This window comes from Salvia hispanica, unplaced genomic scaffold (assembly GCF_023119035.1).
Source record: "Salvia hispanica cultivar TCC Black 2014 unplaced genomic scaffold, UniMelb_Shisp_WGS_1.0 HiC_scaffold_234, whole genome shotgun sequence".
Classification (NCBI taxonomy): Eukaryota; Viridiplantae; Streptophyta; class Magnoliopsida; order Lamiales; family Lamiaceae; genus Salvia; species Salvia hispanica.
The window spans coordinates 57,731-78,664 of record NW_025951953.1 but is presented as its reverse complement, the minus strand read 5'-3'; the positions used below and the strand labels follow the sequence as shown (position 1 = coordinate 78,664).

At 37.7% G+C, this 20,934-nt stretch overlaps 1 pseudogene; it reads right to left on the bottom strand.

Moving 5' to 3' along the window:
* Positions 1–10,654: 10,654 nt before the first annotated feature.
* Positions 10,655–18,185, bottom strand: LOC125198754 (annotated as a pseudogene).
* Positions 18,186–20,934: the final 2,749 nt, after the last annotated feature.

The window sequence follows — 20,934 nt, the reverse complement described above, 5'->3', positions numbered from 1 at the left end:
AAATTAAAGTTTTTACAAAATTTGGTTTTCTTTTATATATGATGTATATGAGTTTAAATAATAACAACGCATGGTCCTTTGATGTCACAACTCAGTGTTTTAAACATTTATCTCCACGTGAAAGGGTGTTAAGTCAAATAGGGTTTCATTCATGCGATTCATTTCTTATTTTTAGCATATAATCACAAAATGATGGACATCAACTTTTTTTTCAAACTAACAGAAATTTTATGTGTCCAAAACTTTGTATTTAAATTAGTTATTAAATTAGTCACTAACCAAATCCTATTCCAAGGTCCATATAAAAAATTTGCATGACCCCTTTTTCAAGATAAGTTAATTTTTTTAAAAAGTGAACTACATCAAAAGTCCATAATTTTTTAAAGATCCCAAATCCCCCAGTGAAAAAAATACCTCCACATAACCCTACCCTTTTATATAATCACAAATGGGATATTTGTAGCCATTTTTAATGGACCAAATACCCAAATGGCTTGAGGGCATTTTAGTCAATTTATTAAAAGTTGTGCACCTACTCATTTGTGCCTACACTCCTATTGTCATCATATTTGAAATTTCAGTGATATACAAGCATGGAGTTTCATAATTTCTCTCACGGATTAAAAACATTTTTACATTTCTCACACTAGAAAATTATTTCCCTCTGCGAGACCCTAAGTCGTTTACCCTCTCTACGCGATAATTCATATTGTTGTGAACCTACCATCGTTTGCTCACTCATTCATCACTTGAATTTAGGTAAGTTCCTTTATTTTGTGTGTTCTATGACTGATTTGGTTGTGTTTAGTTCAATTTAGGGTTTATGTGTGTACCGGTAAAATTTTGGATGTTTATTGTGTGTTTAGTTCAATTTAGGGTTAGAGTTTAGGGTTTTTATCTGTATTAGGCTATTGTCCGTTCTAATTTTTGGGCATTTTACGAGATTTCTTGGTTTTTAATTGAATCAATTCGAGATCATTGTTGCAATGTCTTCGTCTAGTTCTCGATCTCATGGGTCAAGTTTAGTAGGTTGGCCTCGTCCGAGAAGATTGTGAGCGTAATCACGATCTTGAAGCTGAGTTAGTGATATCTCGGACGGCTGCTAATCTGGTGAAATTCTTATCGTTGTCCAATATGGAGGAGGATTACGAGATTCTTTCATTGGATTGATGTGGGTCTGTCCCTTGAGTCAAGACTAACACTCCAAGAATCCCAGGTCGAGAACGAGACAAGTTTGAAGAACAACTCCGATGCAAGAATATTGTGGAAGGTTTTTCTTGAAGATAAATTGCGCATAAAAGTGAGGAATGTGGCAGTGAGGTTAAAATTGAGTAGGAAGAGTAGAGAGTGTGTAGGTCTTCGGTTAGAAGTGTTAAAACCACCAAAATGTCCCGAAATATGAAGATCGTAATTTTTTTGTTATGCGTTGTCATTATTTTCCTAATGTAATGGTAACACTTTTCTTCTTCAGCTTCGTGTATGAAGAGGGTTTTTAGTACTAAAGAGTTTTTCAATATCCTTTGTGAAGTTCTCGTATAAGGACAAATGACACTACACTTTTATTGAACACGAATGAAGTTGAGATTAGTAAAATATTGTCGAATTAAGTACAAAACGTTTTGTAAATAACACCCGACGTACAAAACCTTTTGTTGAATAACACCCGATGTACAAAACCTTTTTGTTGAATAACACCCGATGTACAAAACCTTTTGTTGAAAATGAATGAAGTTACTAAACGGATCTCGCGTCACATTACTACAACCATAAGCATACACAAAAGTAGTATAGTGTTAAATACAAGAGCAAAAAATGCGATTGTTCATATCCGACCTAACTTCTGACTACATATAGGAACATAGACAAAAACATAGTCGTAATATTTTCCCGTAAAGCTGAGTTAACTACATATTATATCCGGCTTAATTGTTTGACAAAAACTAGCTAGTTGTTTTGAGATTTCATGTTCCCGACAACAAAAACCATAACCACATCCGCACCAACAAAAACCATCACCATTGTTTTGAGTTTGAGTTTTCATGTTACCAACACTAACAAAAACCATCTCCCACGATTATTCAATCCTCGTCCGCGGCGGCCATGCGTTGCGGATGAGTCCCAGTCTGGTCCGGCGATGTGCCGGCCCGTTGGACGAAGAACAATGCAAACAACACGCGATTTCAAATTGAGCGTAATTGGTCTACAACAAACAACACCAATGAAAAGTGATAAATTGACACCGAATACTACCTCTTGGTTTGGGCTGCCTTACCCGTGTGCTAGGTTGTCCTTTGACGAGGCCCGATTGATGCGTAACAAACAAACCATTAAAAAATGCGACCAACGAGGTAGGGAATTCAATATAATCGTACAAAAAGAAATTGCCTCTTAGTTTTGAACTCATCACCGCCATCCGTCGTGGAGCGCTGTTCTAGGCTGTGAACTCTGTCCTCACTTCGGTTTGAGCATCTGCACGGGGATCGTTGGTGCATGTTCTCTGGTATGACCTTCTTGTCCTTGCCCAGGCAACATTTGAGTATAAAGGTTCGCCGTAGTGACTCGAGATCCATCCTCGTGATGACGAACTTGAGGCTCTTCACGCCTCACTTTCTTTGGCCATCCGCTGCTGTCGCTTTATCCTTGGAGGCGCCAGTTCAAATCCAATATTAAGTCTTGGGTAATTATCCATCCCATTAATTGGGTACAAGACATTCTCGTATAGAATAGACATTGTGGACCGTAAATAATATCAGGGAGACATAGTCTGCTACATCCTTCCCATTTTTGTTGATTGTCGCAATAGCATGAGTGCATGGGATCCCAGTCCAGCTGCCATGATCACACTTGCGAGCAAATGGAAATCAGCAGTATTGACTACACAACGGCCGAGAAGGTCCAGTCACTGGTCTGAATCCTCTCCATTCCATGTTGCTCTCCGAGAAAAGCCCTCCATGTCCTGACTTATCACAATCTCTTCACAACAACGAAGCGGTGCGTGATGGCATGTCTTGACCTTATGCCTCTAATCTAAATTCTCTCCCGTTGACTCGTCAGGATCTCCTCCAACATGGTTATAATGGCCAACTCTCGAGCAATTGCCATCTTCGAATTAAAGTTCTACTTGAATATTGTTGAGGATAACATCACTGACAAACATGTGAGGAGAAATATGCCTTCACCCATTTTTCTTTTGGAGCAACAGAAGCGGTATTGATGTGCTTGGGGATATACTCAATCCTCAGCATCCATCCGCTCCACATGCGATATATAGTTGTACTCGATGCAAGCTCCTACAATATTTCCTTAAAATTCTCCCCGATAAGATCTCTTCTTGAAGTTATTGTATATATCTTGGACCGCAGAATCGATGCTCGCTACGTGGGAAATCCTCAACGGTAAGCTTTGCAAAGACCCTACCAAATTCATGGAACACGCACATCACACATTGCTCATATAAGCCACAAAATGTCAACGCCCGGTACCACATGTATGATCCACAACAACACAAAATCTATAATCACAAGAAACGAACTATTCATCTAAATGCTAAAATCATAACTAAAGTACTACTCCCTCCGTCCCGGCTAAGATGACACATTGCTTAGCAGCCATGAGATTTTAGAGATTATTGATTAAAGTGTTTAATTGGAGAGAGAGAAAGGTAAGTGTAAGTATTAAAGTAGAGAGATAAAGAAAGATGAATATTTTAATAGGAGTGAGAAAAGTTATTGAATGTATTAATTGGAGAGAAAAAGTTGCCAAAATGAAATGTGTCATTTTAGTTGGGACAAGCTAAAAAGGAAAGCATTGTGTCATCTTAAAAGCAAGGACGGAGGAGTATTATTTAAAAAATCACATTTACGGTATCTGCTTTCTACTAAAATCACGTACTCGTACCTTTTGTTGATCGGACATGAAGCGTATCTTGGGGGCATTGTCGTGTAAGTGAAGGTCCTCGGATAGGTAGCGAAAACCATTTCCACTGTTAGTAGCTCTGCCTCGGTCTTGCCGCAATAGACCACCAACCGTTGTTGGATCTATTCCCATCGCCGTCATAAGTTGGCCACTGTACATACCTATCCAAGAAACACGCATCTAAAAAGATGAATTGAATGACAAAAACGTGCTCCAGCCAGATTTCAAAGAAAGGCCCGGGCAACAATAAGACCTCGAGAATCTGAGGGCCTACCAATTAGGGTCACTGATTTCGTAGTGTAAATGCACACTCGAATGGGAGTGTGTCAGTTCAGTCCAGGCTTGTAGTAGAGACAATCGGCGTGTTGGGAGTCATTTTCCAAAGAATACCTTCTAATGCCATGTCTCTTGCGCGATCGCCTTCATCCTGCATTTCAACTGAGACTCCTCATTCACACCTTGCTGATGCTCTTGTTACTTGATGGAATGTGGGGATTACTTCGATTTTCTCCATGTAGCAGCAGCGACTGGCCCTTGGGCGTGGGCATCTGTCCAGCATGCGGCATTGTGTGCATGATCTCTATGCATATTCATTACCACATGATGAGTATTTGTGGCTTGATCTTATTCCATGCACATACCATTCACATGCCTTGCCTTTACAAATTGCATAGTCTCTTCCCATCATTTTTTATGACATCCACCGTCGTCTGGTCATAGCCAGCGTCTTGTGCTGACCTCCACAGAAGAAATCGCGATCTTTAAAGATCACCGAGGCTTCCCAGGCTGAGCTCATTGATCGGCGGATAGATGCTTCTGCCCTTCTTCCCAGACCCACTCAAGTCTTCCCAAGATTGTAGATCTTGTGGTTATCCACTTGTTTCTTGCTCACATAGTGAGTTTTATCCTTGAGTTCGTTGTTCCACAGCAGGGAATTCTATCGGTGTTTCTTTGGCCCTCATTGCCCTCACCATTCAGCTCTCAGGTCACTTGATGTGGAGTGTCTGCACATCTGCCCATTCTTTATTGAGTTGTTGTTGACATAGGGGCCCGGTAATAAGATGTAAATAGGCATTCATCTCGACATGTTTGCAAGGAGATAAAATTCAGACCCGTCCTCATCATCCTCATCATCAGTCTCACATCCCTCATTATGCGAGATGACATCCGTCTGGAACTGTCTTTCTAACGAAGGACAAACATCATCTTGGCCAACTTGATGGGCCTTACTGCGGTTAGGCTGAGCTTCTTACGGGAAACTACACGGTTGAAGTTGACTCTTACCTGAGAGAGTGAACTTCGGGCAGTAGACGATTCATAGGTAATGTCCTCAAAGGAAGCTCGGGAGAAATGAATTGTCAACCGGATGTCAGCTTGTGGTTCACATCCGTCCATCACCGGTTGGTACACCTCTTCAAGTACATTCACACCCACAATTTCATCTTGAGGCATGATGAACCAATTGCATCCTCTGTGATATACAAAAAGTGAATCAATACCTTGCGACAGAAAGTAAAAGCAAAGCGGAGGAGGGACACTTGGGTCACATGCTCAAAAATGGAGGAGAGGACCAAACAAAATACTAAATAACAAATGGGTACTACATCATTTGTAAATCACATATGACAAACAGGTAACTAACATCAATCATTACAAATCACAAATCACAAATCTGGCAAGTGTTTTATAGAGATGAATCATTTAATATCACAACCAATTACCTCTTGCACGTGTGCATGGAGGTCTTCTCCTCCAACTTGTCCAACATCTGCCATAGGTTCAACAGCATCGAGTATTGTTTGTGGTGTGTAACTTCAACCGCTTACGCAGCGATTCTCTAGCAGGCGCCCATCAACCGGCCGAAGACAACGTGCAGTATAGCATCGGAAGTGGGAGCTTAGAGATGGAAATCTTGCTCACAGGATGGTATAGGAGCTCAGTGGGGCTTCGGATGGTGCGGATTCTCCAAATTTTGACGTGCTACCTCGTCGTCATTTCCACTTATGCGGGCATCTTCAAGACTTTGAATATTCATCGAACTCGGCTTATCCTTATGCCATCCAATCATCAAAGGCTTATTGTTTACTACCCTTGCTCCTGCATCCTGCTACACTCGGTGAAACTTTGGGACAGTTAAGTTTGAGCTTAAACTTCTTCAATCTTGATAATAACTCACGTAGTTTTTGAAAGTCTTGAATTTGAAAGCGCTTGCGCTTCATCTTTCATCTTATTCGGTATAGCGACGGCTCGAGGTTATCTCCAAAGCGTATATGTGAACTAGCTTTGTGCTAGTAGGCAGCCTTGAGGAGTCGATGAGGTGTACATCGTCAACAATGGGCATCAATGGATCTCCTATTACTGTCCTCACAGCCGAGGACTATACTTTGGATACCGATAAAACTAGCATATTGTCTTCCTATCCTGAGCTTAAGTACCATGCTAGACAAGTCTATCGGGACGACGGATTTAATGTCGCGGTAAATGAAGAAAGTCAAACTAACCACCAACATACTTCTTCTTCATCTTTGGTTTTTCGAAGAACTAACCACCATGATGGAGAGAAGCAACGAAAGCACCCGAGGCCTCCTGTGAAGGTTTTCCATTAATCAAAATCACATGAAATGAAACTTGTGACAAAATCGAGACAACATTAATTAACCTAACCTAGCTAACATAAATCGAGATGGATCTAAATTACCAACATTTTAAAATTTGAACCCTAAATCACAAATTGAGACTATGTATCGGTGAAATTTTAAATTGCGATTTTTGAACTCAATCTTGCTTTGTATTCTTCTTCGGGATAGAAAAATTCCGATTCATGATCTCGGACATCCCAAGTCTCTTTATCCACATCGATGACCTTCGGTCTATGTCTGTGACGGCACGAGGCAATGATGAGCGCGATGGCCGGCGGATGTCAGGTGGTGTTAGGCGTTAGCGATGGCGAAGGTCGTAACATTTTTTACGCGGCCCCATTTCGCGAGGAGAAACACCGGCGGACCCACCTCACTTTCATTTTGGCGCCATTCGTACGAGAAAGTGAAGTGGTTTGGAGAATGATTGTAAATTGGAGTGAAGTGGTATGGAGGGAAAGATTGTAAATTGTAGAGCCGAAAATTGTGAATATTTTAGAATGAATTCGAATTCTCACTCTAAGTGTATATGTGGGTGAAAGACGAAATGGCGCTGCACAATATATCGATCGCTGCAGCGTCACTTGAAAGTAGATGGACGCGGCGCATGCGGGAGACATGAAATGTCGGGGCAGTGAAAATTTGAAATGACCCGGAATGCCCTTTTAGGAGGCTTAAAGACAATATAGACAGCCATGATTTGTGATTATGTAAAAGAGGTAAGTTATGTGGAGGTATTTTTTTCCTAGGGCTGCGGTGTAACTTTTGAAACGTTAGGTTTGATGTGGTCACTCTTTTAAATATTGTGATATAGAGTGATGATATTGTGTTGATGTATTGATGACATTATAACATAGAGTTGATGGTATTGTACATATTGTTGGGTTCATGACATTGTTTATTTTGATGATAAATATTGTGATATAGAGTTGATAATGTTGCAGTGTTGGGATGATGATATTATGACATAGAGTTGATGTTGTGCAATGTTGGATGGATGATATTGTGACATATGATCAGCATTGTTTTATTGTGTTGATATATTGTGACACAAGATTGATGATATTGTGTTGTTTTGTTAATGATACTATGATAATGTCGATAATATTGTGTCTTGTCGATTATATTGTCATTTGACCAGAAGGTTGATGATGTTGTGATATTGTGTTGGCGATATTATGAAATACAAGAATTGGTAATATTGTATAGTTGTGTTTATGATATATCATCCGTTGTGTCGATGATATTATTACAATATAATGATTGTTGTATTGATGGTGTAGTGTTGCTTTGTTAATGATATTGTGAAAATAATATTATAAAAAAATTTCATGTGAATATATGCGATTAGAATCCTCGTAAAATTGCACTTTATTTTAATTATGTGTTGGGGAAGAAATAATTTAAATTTAAAGAGTTATACATTTGAGGTAATTTTAGGAGAAAAATTAGATAGCTTTAATTTATTATATAATATGATGCTTGCCTAATATTTCTTTAATCTGAACAAAACAGGTAATTTTAGGAGAGAAAAATTGGATAGCTTTAATTTATTATATAATATAATTAACTGCCTAATATTTCTTTTAATCTGAACAAAACGACCTCACAATAATATTGAAATCCGCTTCTATTAAATCAAACCATTAATTTTCAAATGAGATAAATCAGTAGTTGTGTTTCAAGGGAATATTTTTAGCATAATGCGACACTACAATTATGTACATTTATCTTTATTCAAAATTATGCTACCTATTTGTAGTGTAGGTTAGTTGCGTGTCAAATTACGTCAATCATGCTATGATATTCCAAGTGTGAAATATTGAAAATAAGAAGAGGCATAACTGAATTTCAACATAAGCATTATTCACATGACAACTCTCACCAATACCACAAGTTGATTGGCAAGGTTGGTGTGTGTGTGGAAACACCCCATGTGCCTCCAATAATTAACTTTTTATTTTATGTACCAACTGAAATTTAAATGATAAAAAAACATTAAAGAAAAAGAACTACACCATACTTGTATAAAACAAAACATGGGAATGCATTATGAAATTAAGAATATGCTAACAACGACAAAAAAAATATAAGAATATGCTACAGCAACAAAAATAATATTCCTTTATCACAAAGGCGTGAGCGTTGGTTTGGCCATGAAATTTTAATGTATAATTGAAAAAGTAAAGAAAGATAAAAAAAAAAAATAGTTAAAGTATTGTTTGTGGAGAATGGATCGCTATTAATGGATCCCACCTTATTAGAGAGAAAATACTTTCTAAAATATGAATGTTAGATACCTTTTACGAGCGGTCAAAAAAACTTTATATAGTACTTTTCAGCGATAGAGGGAGTAAAAGGAAAAGGGGGTACTCCATAAGCTAATAATGCATTAATATGGTAATTGGGCCACAAATAACAATATGCTAAATTTTAACGAACAATCCTCTGCTATATGCAAGGACTAAAATTAAAATTTACTAACGGTTGAACATTTATAGAATTCAACGAGACTTCTTTTGCTAGATATATCCGTAAAATTCTTCTGCTACGTTCTTCTTAAGATTTTTGTCAATAATCAAAATTCAAAAACGAGGATCATATTATCTGATTTCATTAGTCGATTTCGATCAAAGTGACTTTTTTACATTTTTGAAATTTAAAAATTTTACTCTCCTGCCCCAAAAATTGACAAAAATTGTATATGACACGTCTTTAATATGAAATTAGTAAAGCGAGAGAGAAGAGCAAAGTCAAAGAGAGAAGGTATTGGAAATAATGTTAGTGAATTGTTGAGTCAGCATTATTAGTGGTGTATGTTTGTTCAAAACTTTCCTTATTTAGACTTTGTCTAATTTTGGGGAATGCCCAAAATAAAAAACTAGTCTATTTTTTAGAGCGATGGGAGTATTATTTAAAAAATTGTTTGTTTTATTTCTAAAAAAATTATTAAAAAAACTTTTTTATCCTTTTATTGTAATTTTTATATTTTATTATTTAAAAGATCCTTTTACTGTATCGAGTTTTATTAAAAAAAAAAAAAAAAACTTTTACCATAAGCCTCTCATGTGAATACATAAAACACAAACTATAAGCCTCTTATGGGGATTTTCTACGCCAAAGAAATGAGAATACATAAAACACAAACTACATGAACCCGATATAAACAAATGAATGTGAAACATGTACAATCACAACTGTTGATTTGTGGTTGCGCAAATGCTACATTTATTTGTTCATCTCAAATTCATGGATTTTATGCGTTTGTGATAGAGAATTCTCATTGAATCTCATTCTTACAAAATTTGAAAACTCCAGATAAAAACAGCAATACCTTAGACAGGAAAACGTAGTTTCAAGTAAATAAATCAATAACTTCAACTGTGTAAGCAATATAGTTCAGAACACAAAATTTGAGCGTAGCGTTCTAGGCGAACATAGAATATTCCGCAAGTGCGTCAAAATTTGCGGAAGCAACAACCGATGAAACTATAATATGAAGATGTTAATGTGAAACCTTGCTAGCTACCAACCACTCGATAAGAAAACAAAGGCATAATTTCTCATATTTACAGTGAAAAGAAACATCAGTACCTGTGTCTAAATTAGCCAGCACTCCGTCCTTGAAAACAAATCTGCGATCGATCCCTTTACAAATCTTCTCCTCCTCCCTGCTCGTGTCCTTGCACGTTGCGTGACTGTTATTACAATCCGCCATCAAGAGTTTGCCTGACTTGTTGAGATCTGGTATGCCTTCAGCCTGCGATATCCGGCACATACAGTGTTCTCTACATTCTTTTCCATTCATGCCACAAGAGATTTCACCTTGGTGTAATATTTTACTTAGTGATAAATGAAGATTTGCAGATAAAGAGGCAACAAAATCGTGAACATCCTCTACGGTTGATTGACTTCCTCTACTTTTCCACTCGACATTGATAACCCTCAACAGTAAGTTGCTTAGGGTGACAAAGCACTCCAAACAGCACTGGTAAAAGCATATTGCAACCGAACCACTTCCGGAACTTCTAGGCCCGGGTGAAGAGTTAGAGTTGATATTACTTTGACCTAAGTTTTCACCGGTATCTCTGGACAGAATGCAATTATCGTTTGGAAGGCAATTTGGCTGGTTGCCATTTCCTGCGAGTAGAATGCTTATCACCTAAAACTGAGGGACCAGCATGAAATTCTGAACTACTCTCCACGAAACCATTGGAAAGCTTGATAGATGGAACGTGCTCTAGTTCTGCATGATCATCTCCAGCAATTTCTGTCTTAGAAGACTCTATATTAACTCCATTCGGTGCTAAGACTTCTGCCTTAGAAGACTGTAAGTTAACTTTGGTTGGCTCTAAGATGTGTTCATGAGAGCAAGTATCATCATCTATGGCAACTATATGGGAAGGCTCTTGAGCAGTGACAACGACTCCATCACCTGCATCTGCACATTCTGTGGGACTAACTTCCAGGGAGCCTTTCTCGAACACTTCTGAGCGGGGTGCATTATTTGCTTTCAGATCACCTATCTTGCGGCCGTCACCTTCAGATGGTCCCACAAAAACTTTGGCATTTGCCTCCTGAATATGAGCATCAACCTCTAGACTGAAAGTAATTCTTATTTTAGTGAAGATAAGAATAAAATGTGACACTAGGCATAATTGCAAAAGCAGTAAAAGAAGGAAATACCTATGTAGTGCGTGAGCCCAACTGCAAACCATGTCCTCAAGATAAGCCACTTGTGATAGAAGACGAATGAATTGGGTTCTGTCTTTCCCAGCTTGAATTTTGTCATCAATTATTCGAATTAGAGCTTCCAAAACCTTTCGAACCTCAGAGAAAACTTCCCTTAGTGATTTGTATTCACCCCTATATGCTGATAACCCTACAGCGACTAGTCCTCGAACTAAACTAAACTCTTTGCTCCTAATATTACTGGAACTAGAAGCAGCAGCAACATTCTCCGTGAAGTTGACAGGACGAACAATACAAGTGTTGAAGGGCCAGCCTTTCCAGGGTCCAGTGGCATTAGCAAAGGACCTTCTTTCAACTTGGATGTATACCAGCAAAGTTCAGCAAAATGAGGATAATGAAGAATCTGATAGCCGAATGTTGATATTGCCAATTGCAAGCTTGATTTTTCCTTTCAAAGTTTTATTTGTCAAACCACCTGGAATGGAGGGACTCACATGGCAAGCTTTGCTATGACGAACTTGACTAGTATCACCCTCAGCCGTATGATAAGCTTCCACATCAACGGAGTTCATGTGTATATGATTTTCACCATGATGTGACTGAATAAAATACTGTGCCAAATCCTTGGTCAACTCAGCAGCAAATAAGCTAATCACCTTATCATGATCAAATTTCCCGTCAAGCTGCACAGAGAACTGTGGCACCTTATGCCCCAATGGACTCGATTGGATGCAATTCATTATCTCATTCCCAAAGAAATGCCTTATTCTATCAGGAAGCAAAGAAAATGGTACTTCTGCTGTAGCCTGTTAAAGGAGAAATAGCAATAAGCATTTCTCAAAGAATGTAGCATCTTTTCAATAAGAAATAAGAAGAGGAAGGAAGTAAAAGATTCTTGCCAAAATTCCAGCTTATAGTGTCATACTTTATTACATCATGTCTAAATTGTCCAGTCCAGACCCACTTTTCTACCATGCCCTCACAAAATATGTTTGCGCCTCTATAAGAGAAGAATGAAAGAAATATAACTTTCCATAAATGCTGATCAAATTCAGGAAGGCCTCCGTAGAGTAGTATGCATGTGTCGTGTTTACATATTTATACAAACATTAGCTTTCCGGGACTAGATGCACAAACCCTAGATATTGTAAAAGGAACACATTGAACATTGGTAGTTTGAGATTAAAATTAGATGAAAAGCTACTACTAAACTTTTATGATTAATAAATGATCTCAACTTTTTTGATATTGTAAAGGAACACACTGAACATTGGTAGTTTGATTTTAAAATTAGATGAAAAGCTACTAGTAAACTTTTCTGATTAATAAATGATCGCAGCTTTAAAAATATAATCAGAGGATGCCAACTTACGAGTATTATCAAGGAGCTATTTACGCGTATAGACTCCACCTGCTCGCGAAAGAGGTCCAAAGGTATGAGGCCTTCCTTGCAGCAGTTTGAGACTCGATACCCTCTGCATGAGCACTTGGGCAGAATTCATATTCCATACCATTGCCAGCATCAGATGTTTCACGGTCATCTTCAGAGGCTTCATGACTTGTCTCAATACCCCACAAATCGATCATTGGCATATAAAGCATGCTAACATGTGCTCCGGCAGATCTCACTGCGACATGTAATATTCATCATTCAGTGCACGAAGAGAAACATAGTAAAAATTAATTAGAATAATGAGGAAAATATCTGTTTTATAGGCATTTAAGCAATTAGATCAGATCTCACTGTGACATGTAATATTCATCATTCGGTGCACAAAGAGAAACATAATAAAATATTAATTAGAATAATGAGGAAAATATCAGTTTTATAGGCATTTAAGCAATTAGATAGATCAATGGCCTTAAAATGTCTTACTAGCCTAAATTTGAAAACCAACCTCTGCAGAAAACCAAGCAATTATATCATATTCTCATAAATCACTTAATTCCATCCCTCCCAAACATGTTGCTCCAAACCATTTATCATCTATCCAAATGCATGCATACAACTGATATCAATGCTACAAACTGGTATACACACAATATTTATCATCAAAATTGCACTAGAATCATGTTAATGAAGCACAAGAAGAACTAAAGCAAATACTATCTACAAGCAAAATGAAATTAAATACTCCTTCGTACCAACTAAGTTGAGTCGTATTCCTTTTGGGATGTCCCAACTAAGTTAGTCGTTTCCTTTTTAACAAAAAATAAAACATCCAATCACCCTTACTTTATTCCATCACCTACTTTGCTCTCTCTTTATCTTTCCTACTTTATTCCTCTCTCCTACTTTCCAACACAATTTATTAATCTCCGTGCCCAAAAGTTTTGTATCAACTTAGTTGGGACGGAGGAGTACTCATTAATTACTAAAACTAAAAAACAAGGCACCGTGCATCAAAAGACAATAAGGCAACTGCTGTAGACATTAATAGGGGACTCTAACTCTCAAGGAACTAAAATCGACCTATTGTATTCATCAAATGCTTACAGTGAGATAGATGAAATGAATAACTCTCTTATATGTTTGTATTCTTATAGAAATATATAGCCTGACAGATTTATGGACGAACCATGTTTGAGTCACCAAAAATAAGAAGGTTATGAACAATCAATGATGAGGTTCTTCCCAGAAATATTTTATTGTGGGCAATTTTTATGATAAGATCACCAAAACTGATTTGAAATCTTGGGCAGAATTTACTAACTAACTATTGACTGATATAATCCTCAATAGTAGTAAGTCACTTCAATTACCACAACCACATGTGACCAGGTCCGACATAACTTAATACACATTATAAGCCATGTAAAATCTAGTATTTGAAACTTGTCGGAAACCAAGACAAACATTGCATACATATCAAGATGAAAAAAGGTCATGGAAGAGAATTTCTCCCTTCTATAGGAATGGCACAGAAATGTAGGTGTCCCAAAGAATTTTGCAATCGAAATTAAAATTAGCATAAATCATAAATGTGCTACTTTTTTCTCCTGAAACAGAACAAATTAATATGAATTAATGAAAAGGGAGATGTTGACATACTCAGTATATGTGTTAGCCCATGAACCATGTCTCCATGTCCTTCATGTGAGATACCAGCCAAATCAAGTTTCCATACATCAACATTGCCAACAAAACAGTGGAGAAGACATGAAGCAAGATGCCTCTGACCAGAACTCGGATCCCCACAAATCAAGACTTGGAATCCTGATTTACTGGATGGTACACAAGATATATTTTGAGACAACACTGTGCGGGCACCCATACACAGAGATTTGGATGGGAACATTTCAGAATGTTCGTCAGTATTTTCATCTGCCCCATTAGAACTGCGTAAGTTGTTCTCTCCAACCAGGTTTGCAAGCAAAAGGTTCTTCTCAATCTCATTTCTAACATTCACATCCTGAAGCAAACCATCAACTTGCAACCACCAATTATGACTCTGCACTTGCTCGCTCATCTAAGATTGAAACAATTACATTTTTAATCAATTTGCAAGCCTTTTAAGGTGAGATGGCAACCAGACACGCTCATCCAGACACAGGCAAACCAGCAGCCTTGTCAGAGGCAGGAGAAGGCATGGAACAAGATGAGATTTAAGAGGTGAAGAAACCATGTCATTAAGAGCAAATGCACTTTCTCTTCGAGAACATGGAGCGATGCACATGAGAGAGCCTTTAACCAATCTTTTTCCCCACAGTAAAAGTAGGAATAACAGGGCATCTTCTGTCAGAGCTATTAGTTCCAGCTGCAGCTAGAACATTTTGCAACGGGAAGCTCCTTTTTAAACCAAATATAGCTGCTTGAGTACAAAGAGCCTGCAGATCAGCACCAGCAAATCCTACAGTCTGCTTCGCCACCCACTTCAATAAGGATCCAGCTATTGGTTTAGGCCACTTCTGTGTGTGCAATGAAAGAATTGCTTCTCTATCCTCAGAAGAAGGCAGTGGAAAATAAATTTCCCGATCAAATCTCCCAGGCCTCCTTAAAGCTGGATCAACTGAATCAGGACGATTAGTTGCCCCAATTACGATAACCGAACCTCGAGATTTCAGGCCATCCATCAAGGCAAGTAATGTGGACACAACTGAATTATGTGTTTGATCTTGCTGCTTAGTACAGAAGGTGCTAAACCGTCTATCTCATCGAAGAAAATTATAGATGGTTGAGATTTCTCAGCTACTTGAAACAAAAGTCGTAGCTGGCGCTCAGCATCACCAACATATTTTCCAAGACAATCTGCTCCTTTCGTGCAAAGTATGCTATGCGCCTGTCACCACGGGCACAACAACCAACTAGTGCACGCACAACTAATGTCTTACCGGTTCCAGGATATCCATGCAACAGAACTCCCTAGGAGGTGCAAGTCCTAGATTATTAAAAAATTCAGGGTACAAGAGCGGTAAAATAACAACCTCTTTCATGCATTGAATCACATCTTGCAACCCAGCAACAGATTCCCAACCTGCGAATTGTGTGCCTTGTTCAGAGTTTGCACCACCAATATATGTAGGTGCTATTCTCCATAAATCCCTTTGAAGCCTCTTGCTCTCACGCTTCAAGAATTCTTCATCCTCCCCACGGTTCTCTAACCATTTTCTTCGGCTTCAATATCATTACGGTATGAATCATTGGCAACCTTCCTGAATTCAAACTTCAGCTTTTGGCCTTCAGTTTCTTCATTCGTTGAGCATTATGTACTCCATATGGTTGAAACAGATGGCGATGATCAGTGCAGGCAATGAGAAATTTACGATGATCAAAGATGCAACTTTTGGCCCGTGCACATGGCTGCAAAAGCACACATCAATTTAACAGTCAATACCAAAAAAACATGCAAAAAGAAAATTGAGCAAGAAATGAATCCTGAAGTGGTAAAAGAGATGCTAGAACAAAATAGGCTAGCCACTCACTAGGTGGTAAGTTTTGGGACATCTATCAACACGACACCCTATGGTTGCTCCAGGTCTCCTACAGCGGCTGCATTTGAGTACCCTACCTCTGTAGAGCGCAGCTCTCACATTTTAAGCATCCAAGTCCAGCAAAATAAACCTGTAAAAAAGTTATCAGACTAGTAGATAAAAACTTGCTTACAGGAATTAATAAAAAATAAGAACATGTTAAATGTTTCAACATAATGAATTATAGCAGAAAAAACATGTGATGTGTAAAAGAAGCCCACAACATTATTGCACATATGATAAAGGAAATGAAAGAAGATATATTTTAATTGCAATGTCAGTTGCTTCCGCATTGGAAGTTGCAGAAGACCAATGATGTAGAGCCTGAAACTTTTTGCAGTTTAATTCACGGATCAAAGATTGTATTTAACCATATAATAAGTCCAGTAAAAGGATGTGCCAACTGCCAAATTTGTCTTGCCTGGTGTCTAGGAAAGCATATTAGCAGTAAGTCGGAGTAACCAATATGTTGCAAAAAATGAAAACAAACATAGAAAAGCTTAAGAAGTCAGGCTACCAATATGGCATAACAATCAAAGGCACACACTTATTGAAATTTATTCAAGCCAATAAGTTGCATATCCCCTGTGAAATGAAAGGCAAGACAATGCCTCAGGAATGTTCCTGGCAATGGGCATTGCCTACTGTCCATGCGACATACTACAAATTAATGTGCAATTAGATCCCCAATGCATCCAGAACACAAGACACCGGGCATACCAACTGCAATTATAAACAAAAGATAAAAAAACCGAAAAAACTAATGATCGGATGAACAAAAGACAAAAGATAAAAGATAAACTGAAAACAGAGCTTCTATCCAGCTCTCACATGTTCATTCATACTGGTAAGAAAAGGAGAAGCATTCTTTCGTCCTAATCAAGTTTCTGTATTTAAGAATATTCCATGAGTAGTAAAACAGTATTTATACAAAGTAATGACACCAATGAATGCATGGCATAAACCAACACTCTAAATATGTCAATATTCCACTGTCTGTTAAGTGAGATATAAGTTATAACTGAAGTAAATATGAAACTGGAATGAAAAACACACCTCTGGACTCCATACAGCACATTGCTGATGAACCCAAATTCCTGCTAAACCAAACCTATCGTTAATGGGACCTGGGAGTCTTCCAAGCCATCCAGATTGATCACCAAATCCATCGCAAACATCATAATTAGGTTCTTCTGATGCAGATGATCCACTGTAGACCTCATTATCACTGCCAGCACCTTCAGAAGAGTATTTTTGGAGGTTTGCCATCCGTCCCCACCCCACATAAACCCAACCCCTTTCCCAAGTTTTATTTTAGGTTTTCTGTCAGTAACAGCTGGAGGATTGTATCGGCCTTCTGGTTTAATATCAATATCATTTTCAAGAGGCTTTTCAGGATTCTCATCATCCTTTGTTTGGTCAGCTGATCCACAATCAAACTTGGTAGCATTTACTTGGCCAGGTACAATATCACATGCTGATTTTTCCAACTCCACTATTTCTACCCTTATTTCGACGTTCCCATTGCTGTTGCATTCTTTCTATTGCCGTCTCTTCAATTACAGTCTCCTCTCCCTGCGCTAACTGTGACGCCATATTGCAATCTATTTCAATTTCATTAGTACACTCCAACCTACACTCCAAGAAACCCTTCAGCCCTTCTGCCTCATTTATCACTTCTAAAATCTTGTCTCTGTTCTTTGGTTTCCCATCCTCCGACTCACCTGATACCCTTCACCTTCTGCCTCATTTATCACTTCTAAAATCTTGTCTCTGTTCTTTGGTTTCCCATCCTCTGACTCACCTTAGATCATCCTCCGACTCACCTTCCAGATCATCATCCTGGTTGTCATTTCCCAAAAACATTTGATGCTTTAATTCTGCCGGGCCCCTCTTTGATTTTACAACTGTCGATTTCTCACCTCCCAAAGGGGCTCTTTCTTCATTAAAAACTGGGGTTTCCCTGATCATCCTGTAACCGATCAAGATCCTAAAACAGCTTTTTTCTTGCCCTTCAATGACGACTGCCCCTTCCTCTTCCTGAAGAACATCCACTCTCTTGCCGGGATCTCAACCTTGGCATCCAACCATCACCTTCCCCATCACTCGAACTTGAGCATGGCATTTCACATTGCGCCCTATCTACTCTCCCAACTTTCTCACCACTCTACCCACACCATTATCAACCTTCCTCCCCTTTGTAGGCGGAAGGGTGATGAATCAAGCAACTCAGGCGCTACTGAACCCTAGTGCTCCTCCGGAGTTCATGTTCATTCTCTTCATCAATAAACTCACTTGACTCGACCTTATGGACCTCTTTGTGGCTCTTTTGTAACCCTTTTCATAAATAGCATCTAATTTCTTGTGCTTCTTCTTCCCCCTTTTACTTATTCCTAATTTTCTGATCTTTTCCCCTTACAACTGAGTCAAACCGCGATAATCGCATAGCAAAAACCTCCAACACCAATTATACAACCAAAAATCAATGCAAAACTGCTAAATAACTTTCACACCTCCCCACAAATCCGTCGCACACATCACACGTTCAATTGAACAATTCCTTCCCCTTTTTCAAAAAGGAGCTTCAGATAGTCTGAAAATAACAAAAACTGAGATAATGAGGCCGATGAGAGACTGACCTGATAACGGATCATGCACAATAAACACAAAAAATAAAAGGAGGCCTGTAGATATTAGATTTCAGCCGATTTTAATCGCACACACCAAACTTTCTCCGATTGTGATTCAGATTTTCCGCTTTGTAAAGCAAAATCCACCAAATTAGTATCAATTTTTTTTCCTCGGCTGCTAATTGGTTTAGGGTTTTTTGTCTACTGTTAAAGAAGACTGCTTTGGGCGGAGGTATTAAGAAAAGGATTTCGAATTCACACTGAAAAACAATATACAGATACCTGAGAGTTTAAATCACTGCGTTAGGAGCGCGTTTGCGCACGAGTCAGTAAGGGGATAGGAGCCGGGCCCACCAGGTTTTTATTGGTACGTGGCTGCTGTGTAGTTGACTAGTTGGGATGTTTTTTGACACGCGCCGACCTCTGAGAATAGGGGTATGTTGTGTAACCTGAATTTCTCATATATTGTTGATTTTTGCCACCAAAGATTACCGCCAAAATGGAATGTATGATTTTATTTGGGATTTAATAGTATGAGTATTTTCCTAAAAGTGAAAGAAAATAGTTGGCTACATTTAAATAAGCTATCAAAAGAATATTTTCTAAGTAAATAAAGATACTTTTAATGGAATTTTAGTTTGCTATCAGTTTTTAAATATTTTTGTATATTATCAAACTATTTTGGTAATTAATAATGTTAGTATGAGAAATCAAAACTGAACTAAAATTTAAGAATTTAAGGGCATATGTAGTGGTTGTCCTTGTCCTCCCAATCCTTAATTATTTAGGGCATTCATAACCTCGTTCAAGGCCAGGCTCTAGGTCCATGTCATGTCATCGTTCCCTCATTTTCTGTATCGAGCCACAATTTCGACAACCCTACAGTATCATTCTAGTCACAAACATTAAATTGCACTAATTACAACTACAAATCGCTTTAGTCGTAAAATTGAAAAAATTGAACAATTATAACACGGAAAGTCATTGTTCTTTGGGAATTAAAAAATTTCAAATCCTAAAAATTCAAAAATAATAATTCCTAAAAAATTAAAAAAACAATTAAGAATAGGGTAAAGGCCCAAAAAGTGAACGTTTTGGACCATAATCGCATAGTATTAATGGGGAAAATTGAATTTTTCTTTAAAAAAAGAGTTAGGGTCAGGCTTGTGCCTCAAACTCTGGGATGGGCCGAAACGGCGCCCCCAAACATTTTTTAGGTTTCAATTAATCAAAAGCATGTTTTAATTAAAGTTTAGCATGATAGCTTTTGTCTAAATAATCGATAAATATATATAAATATAGGGTCTTGTTAGGTTGAGATTTATAACCAAATTTGGGAAATTGAGACAATCTCCATTTCATCCGAATATTTGTGAAATGTCAACAAGATAGTTTATGTCACCGGGGCATAATTGTAATTTTTTTATTTTTTTAAATTTTTAAAATTTTTTTTAAAATTTTTGTATTTTTAGAAAAAATCATTTTTTTGTAATACATATTTCATGTAAATCTTTACGCAAATGTCAACAACATTATTCAATAAATACTATTTGACATGAATGTACATGTATTTGACATTATATTGGTAGTTAACATGAATTATATATATAGTTGGCATGGATTGTACACATAGTTGACATTATATGTGTGTAGTTGACATGAATTGTGTGTGGGGGACATGGATTGTACCATAGTTGACATTATATGTGTGTATTGACATAATTTGTATATGTGGTTGAAAAATAAAAAAATTAATAAAAATTAATAAAAAATTAAAAATTTTTAAAAAATTTTAAAAAAATATATTTATTGAATAAAATATACCATGATATTATATTTTCCTTTCATAATTAATTTATATAAAGATATTTTCCATGTGGAAAATCGATCTTAATAAAATGAGGGGGCCGATGTGCATCTATTTAATTAGCATAAATGAGGTGCAATATCGCCACTCTTTTTTATTAAATGAGTGGCCCAGATTTGCCACACAATAAATATTTTTACATTAATTTAATATGAAAGGGTAGAATTGAAAATATTTTGATGTTGTTCACAATCACCCTCCGGCCCTCCGGCTCCCCCCCACG